This window comes from Castor canadensis, chromosome 3 (genome assembly GCF_047511655.1).
Source record: "Castor canadensis chromosome 3, mCasCan1.hap1v2, whole genome shotgun sequence".
Taxonomy (NCBI): domain Eukaryota; kingdom Metazoa; phylum Chordata; class Mammalia; order Rodentia; family Castoridae; genus Castor; species Castor canadensis.
In genome coordinates this window covers 186129791-186138288 of record NC_133388.1, presented here as the reverse complement: position 1 = coordinate 186138288, position 8498 = coordinate 186129791, and positions in this window count along the sequence as shown.

The window sequence follows — 8498 nt, the reverse complement described above, 5'->3', positions numbered from 1 at the left end:
CACAGGCTGGAAACCTAATTGAACTGAATGTCATTCACACAAAGGGAAATCTGGGAATCCTGCCAACCTCTTCCCAGAATAGTAATTTTTCATTTAAATTTATCCCATTTTCCCCTTTAAGGCAGACCTCCTCCTCTGTCATCATCCTAACTGCCTAATGTTTCCTCTTTTTCCCTTCCTGTGGCAGAAACACTGGGTTCTTCCTGGGCCTTCCTAGAGAGATGATTTGTGGACACTCACAGATCAATATGGTGAGCACTGTATATCCACAGAGGCCAGAAGAGTCAAGAGGTAGGAAAACAGACTTTTTCCCAAGCTGCCTGTCATTAGGCACACAGAGCTAAAGAAGACTAGAAAGGGTTTGTTTTTTTTTTTCAACATGGTCCTCAAGGTTCTGAGATAGAGTAGTTTGTTCAAGCTCAATGATGGAATAATCCCCATAGCAGAGTAAAGGAGGCTAAATTTGGCTACCATTGATCCAGGAGAGAGTGAGTTCAATGGCATTTGATGACATCAACATTTTATATACAGAACACAGTCTACAGGGATTAAGAATTATGTTGGAAGTTCACCTGATGTTTAAAAGCCTAAAGTATCATTTGAGTTGAAAAGAAAGTATATTTGGAACTTTGAGCAAGAATGAACTTAACCCATATTTGACAGTTAAAACAACATGTACCACGGCATACAAGTCTAGAAAATTTCCAATAATCTTGGAGTTGTAATCCTTGTAGTATTTCTTTCAGCAGTCATATTTGGAGTGACTGTGTCTTCATAATCACAAAAATAACACTTGTGGAAAACTTTCAAGTTTTCAGAGTACCATATCTCATTAACTCTTACAAAAATTCACTGAAGGAGGAATTATTGCAATCACTATTTTGCAAGTTAAGGAACCAATTTTTCAAAAGCAAGAGCATTTGTTCTAGGTCATATCCCTTGAAAGTGATGCAACGATGAAGAAAATTTTTGTCCTTTGACCCCAAATCCTTGAGTTCATAGCTAGAATTGCATCTTAGTTCTAAATTCTCAGACTATTCTTTCCCACATTCTGATGGGAAATAATACTTTGTTTATTGATTTCTCGAGTTTAATTTAGTTCCACAATATATGAGCTCCAACCCTCAAGGGTCTGTCTTCTAAAGTTGCTTCTACAGATTAACTCATTAGATCAGGAGTAGACAAACATCTGTAAATGACCCGGCAGTAAATATTTTAGGCTTTGTGGGTCATACAGTCTCTGTTGCAACTACTCAGTGCTGACATTGTATTGTGGAAACACCCATAGACAATACATAAATGAATAGGTATAGCTGGGTCCCAAGAAAACTTTATTTACAAAAATGGTAATGACCTACCTCTGCTCTAGATTCATACTGTTCTCTGGTAACCCTCTAACTAGTAAAAGTCCTGAATCTTAGAATTTTTATTAACTGTTAGGTGTTATCATGTAACATGCCTAATTTCTTTGCCCTTTATGTCAAAGAAAGCCCATGCCAATTAGGGGAAAAAAGCTACACCAGGGTCAAAAAAGATGACAAGAAGCTACCAGCACACAAACAGAACTGTGACTCCGCAAATTCACAGCACAGTGGCTTAGGATGTAAGGAAGTGAAGCAAGAAAGAAATTATACATATTTATTTGGGGGGATAGGCCAGGGGATTGAACCCAGGTTCTTGCACTTACTAGGCAAGTGCTCTACCACTTAAGCCACACTCTCAGTTCCTTTTGCTCTTAGTTTGTTTTTAAGGTAGGGTATTGTGTTTTTGCCTAGGCCAGCCAGCCTTGGTCTGTGATCCTCCTACCTCTGCCTCTAGAGTAGCTGGGATTACAAACCTGGGTCACCATGCCCCGCAGGAGTGGTAATTTTTAGGTGCCTATTTCTTAATTCTCCAACTATGATTTTAACCCATTTAGTAATGGAGAAACAGATCCTTAGTTTATTGAGCTTCTTGCCCTAGTTCATATGACTAGCAAATGCTAAAACTAGTATTCAAGCTCACTATTTTTTAATTTTAAAGTGCAAATTATTTTTACTTGTCATAAGTCCCAGGAATGATCTAATATCCCTCACTGATAAGACTGTTAGCTGTTACACATCCCCAGCCCTGAGTGCAAAATAGGGATTTAGGAAAATCTCATTGAAGATACCGTTGAATTGATGATCATTTTATTCAATTTCTAACACCAATGAAAGATATACATGAACATAGAAATTATCCAGAAATCATTTACTACAAGTCCTTCTCCTTTCTGCTATTGTCCAACTCAATTAAAAAGGTTTTATAGTCATTTATGAGGTAAAAATACATCACTAACCATGTGATTAGTGAGTTAGTAAGACCAATTTCATGAAACTGTGAGTCAGCAGAGTGTTAAGTAAGAAAGCAAATCAGGTTCTTGGACACACAGGACATTTCTCAAAGCTAATAAGCAACGGTGATGTATGGTTTTCTGTCTTTGGGTGAGACTACAGGGGTGATGTCAGTGCCTCCTGACATGGGTCTCTTTGGCACTGTGTTTATGTTTCTTCTGTAACATGGAAAACACAAAGGTCACAGGGAAGATGACAGGCTCTTTTCTGAAGCCATTGTTATTTCTGGTGATTTTTATAATTGTATTTATTTTTAATGATAGTGCAAAATCTTGACTAAACCATTTTTCTAAAAAGTATCTACTGATGCTACATCAAATGAGTGCCAATGAGCAAAACTCTTTGAAGTTTCATTTCAAGATCAGGAGAGAAGCAAAATGTACTTTTTTCTTATTTAGTTTGAAAAGATATGGCATATTTGATTATTTAATACTTTATGCAATAATTTCTAGAGTCTATCGATTAAAACAATGGCAATGGTGAGCCATGAAGGAGAGCTGAAAAGTGAGGAATGTAGGAAGATTTTTCAATAGCTAGCCATTTTTGAAAATTATATTAATTACTTATTGCTATAGACAGTGATGCTCTTAGTCATGTTTGCAATCATCTTCAGGCTCAACTGAGGCTAGAGAATTTGTTTTCAAGCTCACTTCCATGGCTATTGGCAGTCTCAGAAGATCCACTTCCAATTGTACTCATGGGTTTTTGCAGAGCTTGTATCCTCCCTATATGGGTTTCACCAGAGTCTTCCTGAATATATCTACAGCACAGTCCCTGGTGATTCTATAGCAAGAAAGAACCAGAGACTGCCCCAGACAAAAACACAGCCTTTTTATAACCTAGTATCCAAAGTGGCATCCTACCACTTAAGGGAGGAACTTATACAACGGCATGAATAACAAGAGGTAGGAATCATTAAGCTCCATGATGGAAAATACCTACTCAGAAGTTCTGAGTTAAACAAATTAGAAGGTTTCTTAGGCATATAACTTCCTAGAGCTTTTTGTATACAAAGATCATCAGAGTAGGAGATTAGCAAACTTTTTCTTAGAGAGCTAGACAGTAAATATTTTAAGCAGTGCGCTTTATGATCTCTGTGCCAACTATTTAATTCTGCTGTACAAACTATGGTCTGCTGTATAGATGATATGTAATCAAGCTGATGTGGCTGTGTTCCAATAAAGCTTCATTTACAAAAGTACCCCAGGATGAGAGGATGTGACTTTAGCTGATAATAGTTTATTATGATGACTTTTCATCATGGGAAATTTCTACCCTATAAAGCAGAGTGAAATGCTGCCATCTATGCATCTGCAATTTTATCGACAAATAAAAAATGTAAACAAGAACAAAATGCTTTATACACATGTGCTGCAATATCATATTTTAAACATTCTAGTGCAGATTCACGGAAGAGTTTGGATCTTGAGCATTCTTGAAACTCTAGATTATGAATTTCATAATGTCAGAATTTGTGTCTGACATATTTCTCATGCTTAGTAGAGTTGAAGACCTAATGTTCATGTAATACTTATTTTTAAATTAATCTTAGGATTCTCTATCCTTGTCCTTTTTCATTCCAATGTTGTATGTCTCCTTATATCCACACCATGGATAAAGTGTCCTGATCTGTAGATAACCTCTTCCATGGAATTTTCCATTTTTTCCCTGCTCTCATTTACATCTGAGTCTGGAAAGATGATACAACATCCCCAGTTGAGCTCAGCATGGGTCTGTTCACTCATAGCTTTAGCTTCATCACAAGAAAAACTGTGGGGAGCAGGATGGTAGAAAGGAAGGAAGAGGCAAGAAGAAAGTCAAGAAATATCAAAATGCTATAAGGTAACATCACTGATTTAGGGATGTCTACACAGATTGATTATTTAATGCTTAGACCACAACTTTGAAAATGGTACCGCTGATTCCATTTTGAAAATGGAGAAAGGATCTTGGAGAGGCTCTGTGACTTGCTTAGGGTAACCCTGCTGAGAACAAGACCTAGTCTGTGTTGATTCTAAAGTTCATTTCCTTATACTGAGACTATTTATAATCTATACAAACCACTTTGTTTTGGACAGTGTAAGTATGCATCTGTTGTTCTGGCACAATCTTTAAAATCATCCTTTGTATTCTCAAAAGTGTCCAATTTTAGATAATAATGCAATCATTTGCCTTTAACTTTCTGTCTCCTTGGGGGAGCATAGATTTGGAGTCTGCCATGGAAATAAATACAACCTGCAGTTAGAGCTGGAATTTTTACTCCAGAGCCAGGGGCATTCCAATGGGGAGAACATCAATTGCCCAAAATAGTCTGTGGAGCTCTTGTAAGGCCACCAAATACCACATAGTAAGTGCTAGGGGATGCAGGGCCATGTAGTGTGCCCCTGGGGGAGGGATGTATGATAGCATGAATGCCACCAAAAGGGAGCATGCACAGGTGGATGTAGACAGAGGCAGCCATATACATATGCATTTATTTTTAAACCATCCTTCGAAGTATGTTACTTCCATTTGCCTTTTGGAAGGAATTTCTAATGCAGTTATTTCTCCAGTTAGATTCTTACACAATAAAAACTGCCTTTCTCCCCTATAGTCCCCACTATTCCTACTACTGTGGTTTAATTCTATCTTTGTGGAGTGTCACATAACTGATTTCCGATTTGGACACAGCTTAAGGAGGTCTCTTTCCCTTGGCATTCAGTTCATCAATCTTAGTGTATTATTTGTAATTCTTTTATATTGATCACTTTCTACCTAATATGACAGTTTGCCTTCTCCCTTTCTCCTCTACAAAAGATGCCCAATATCCATATGGTACTTTACAGCTTTCAGAATATTATGTACATTACTGTGCTTGATCCTTACAGCAACCCTGTTGTTCAATTGGTCCACATATTAGAGATGAGAAAAAACATTCATAAAATTTAAATGATTCACCCAAACTCATACTACCAGTAACAGCTGACAAAGCTGGTACGACTTGCAGAAAGAGATGATATCTGATTCATTTCCTTATCCTTCATGAAGCTTTAATTATAGCAGGTGAGTATGATATTTGTATTTAATGAATGACTGAATTACTAAGAAAGTTATGTAATAAGATTATTTATTCTTCCTAATTGACAGTGGTCTCTACCCTAACTAGGACAACATTTGAAATTTTTCACATGAGAAAGGCTGAAAATCATGCTTAGATGAAGGGGGAACAATCTTAGGGTAAGGAAGGCAGTTGAGAAGAATTAAGCACTGCTGTGTGGAAGAATGATTGGGTTGGGGTGCTATGTCTATAGGATCATTATGTCAGAATTGTCTAGACTTTAGGAGGCTCTCATGAGGAAGTCAGGTTCCCATCCCAGGGGACATTTTCAACAGGAGCTTGACATGTCCTCAGCTAGAAGATGTTACAGGGGATTTAAGCATTGCATATTGCAGGTGAAGTGGCTGATCATGACTGCAGTCTCCTACAGTGATAGGAATCTGAAACTTTGTATTTAAGACTCTAAGAAAGGAAGAAGACAAACTGTTTCATTCAACTGTGTTTCTAGAGTGCCTGTAGGCTGTTTGAGTTGATATGTTGCTGAGCATTCTGCAATACTGACACAAGTGCCCATGAATACTACATCTTTGTTCTGTCTCCTGGCAACCATTCTTGTTTTGATGTCAAAGCATCCAAGCTGTAGTCACGCATATAGTAACAACAGGTGTGAACCATTTAAAGGTGGCTGCATCATAGTACCAGAAAATGAGGTTGATATCACTGGACAGGCTACCCAAAGATTACTCACTGCAAGGGGGCTTGACCCCTTCCTGAGGTCCTGAGTCAAGACATGACACACTCAGGGAATGCTTTCAACACACTTTCCCAATCTGAGACCCCAAAAGGAGAAGGAATGCCAGTTAAGTCTCATCTGTATTCAGATTAACCTGCATGTGTAAACCAGCTCATTAATTACTGAAGATAACTGGTCCATGAGCTGTGGAAGAAGATGGAGTCTATAGGTTTTTAGCTTTCACTGAATAGGAGGTAAGATACAGATGACTTCTGAAACAAAGCTGGGGAAGCATGATAAATTTGGAGATTACAAAAAATCCTAATTTTTAGTGTTTCATTCAACCCATATTTTCTCAAGGTCTATAGCCAGGTGGCTGTAGACCCTTGTGGAGCTTTAGTTGCTCACTATGAAGAAGCTCCTGAGTGTTCAATTTTTGCTAAGCAGGCTTTAGATACTTTGCATGGGTTTGCTCATCAAAACTATACACATTTTGCACATACAGAAACAGACTCACAAAAGTTAGGTAATGTGCTGAAAACTGTACCACTGAACTCAGAATGTTGACATTAAATAAATTAATTCAGATAAACTAATGACAGAATAAGTTTTCAGTCAATATTATCTTGTCCTACTAATATTCTCCTTGCTCAACGACTACCACCCTCAGAACCTCAGGTCTAAGGCAATACTTCTCATCCTCTGACATGTGCTAGGGATTTGGAAAGAACTCTCCTTGTCACCTTCAGAATCTCACATGCTAACAGTAGGGCCAGGGACACACAATCACAAAATCTCTCTGCAGATTTCCTGCAAGGCTCAGGACCTGGGTTCATTTGGCTAAACTTTCGTGCACTGACTACCAAAATCAATAACGTGAAAAACACATGTCCTGGAGAGGTCATTGCTGCCTGTAATCATTTAGGCAGTACTGTCCTTAAACTAAAAGTAATGGTTTTTGTTATTATTGTTGGCATTTATTAGAAACTTACTCTAAGTTAGTTGTACTCTACACTCTTGTATTAGTCCATTCAGATTGCAAGAATAGAATACCATAGACTTGATGACTTATAAACAGTAGAAATGTATTGTTCAGTCCTGGATTTTGAAAGGTCAAGGTCATAGCACCGGCAGATTTGCTGACTAGTAAATGCCCACTTCTCACAAGACAGAAGGAACAGTGGAGCTTTCTGGGTCTCTTTCTTAAGGACACCAGTCCCACTAATGAGAGCTCTACTCTCATGACTTCATTAACTATGAAAGACCCCACCTCCAAATACAATGACAGTGAGGATTAGATCTCAATAAGTGAGCTTGAGAGAAGCACAAAAATTCACTCTACTGAAGTCTCCTTTAACATTACTTAAGGCAGTCCTTGTAAGTTGTTGAGGCAACTAGATTTATCCTGATTATAAAGATAGAAAATTAAAGTTTAGAAAGTTCTAGTTCACTATGCTAGCAGTAGATCCACAATTTGTGTGTTCCTAAAACTGCCAAACTTGCCTCTAAAATAAATATTTAACATTATTGCTAATTTGTGTTAAAATGTAGTATATGCTATTTAGTGAAGAAAAAAATTATATGATGGAATATTATGTACTTACTAAAAAGAACAAGGTAAATTTATACTATTAGAGGAAATAGAAAACTCAGTAGATGAATTAAGACTGGGGAACAGCTATATTAAATGGTTATATTTATCATGCTATGCATATTTATGCATATACATTAAAATTTTCTTGAAAATTCCATGTGAAATTGTTATCTGTGAATACTTCTAGCTAGTGGGACTTTGGAGTAAATGAGAAGGGATTTACTTTGCACCATATATGTGTCTGTGCAGTTGAGACATTAAAAGCGAAGGTGTATTATTATACAAGAAAAGTAAATTTTATTTAGGAATTACATAAAATTAAGTACATGAATTTTATTTAATTGAATAATAAATCAGTGAATTTTTGACCTAGTCACAATGGAGATGAAAAATACAGGGAAATGTGCTGTAAATCCTTTAGATTCCCTGGTGGGTGTGAAGGAATTGAAGTATGGCTTGCCAAGTCCTCACAGGCAGCATCAAACAGCTGTCTTGACCCTGAGGTACATAGAATGATCTGCATTTTTTAGAGGAGGTCACCAAAATCATGAGAAATTAAGAAATATGCCCAAGGGCACACAGCTGGAAACTTAAGGCTAAGTTTGAATCCTAGATCTGTCTCCCCCTGAAATGCCTTCCTACTTCTCTACCAGAAGAAATTCCAGAAACACTTGGAAAACCACTTTTTTTCTACCCTTGGAGATAGGATGGGAAGAAACCAGCTCTGTGGGATGCTCTCCAGTTTAGAGAAGAAATGTA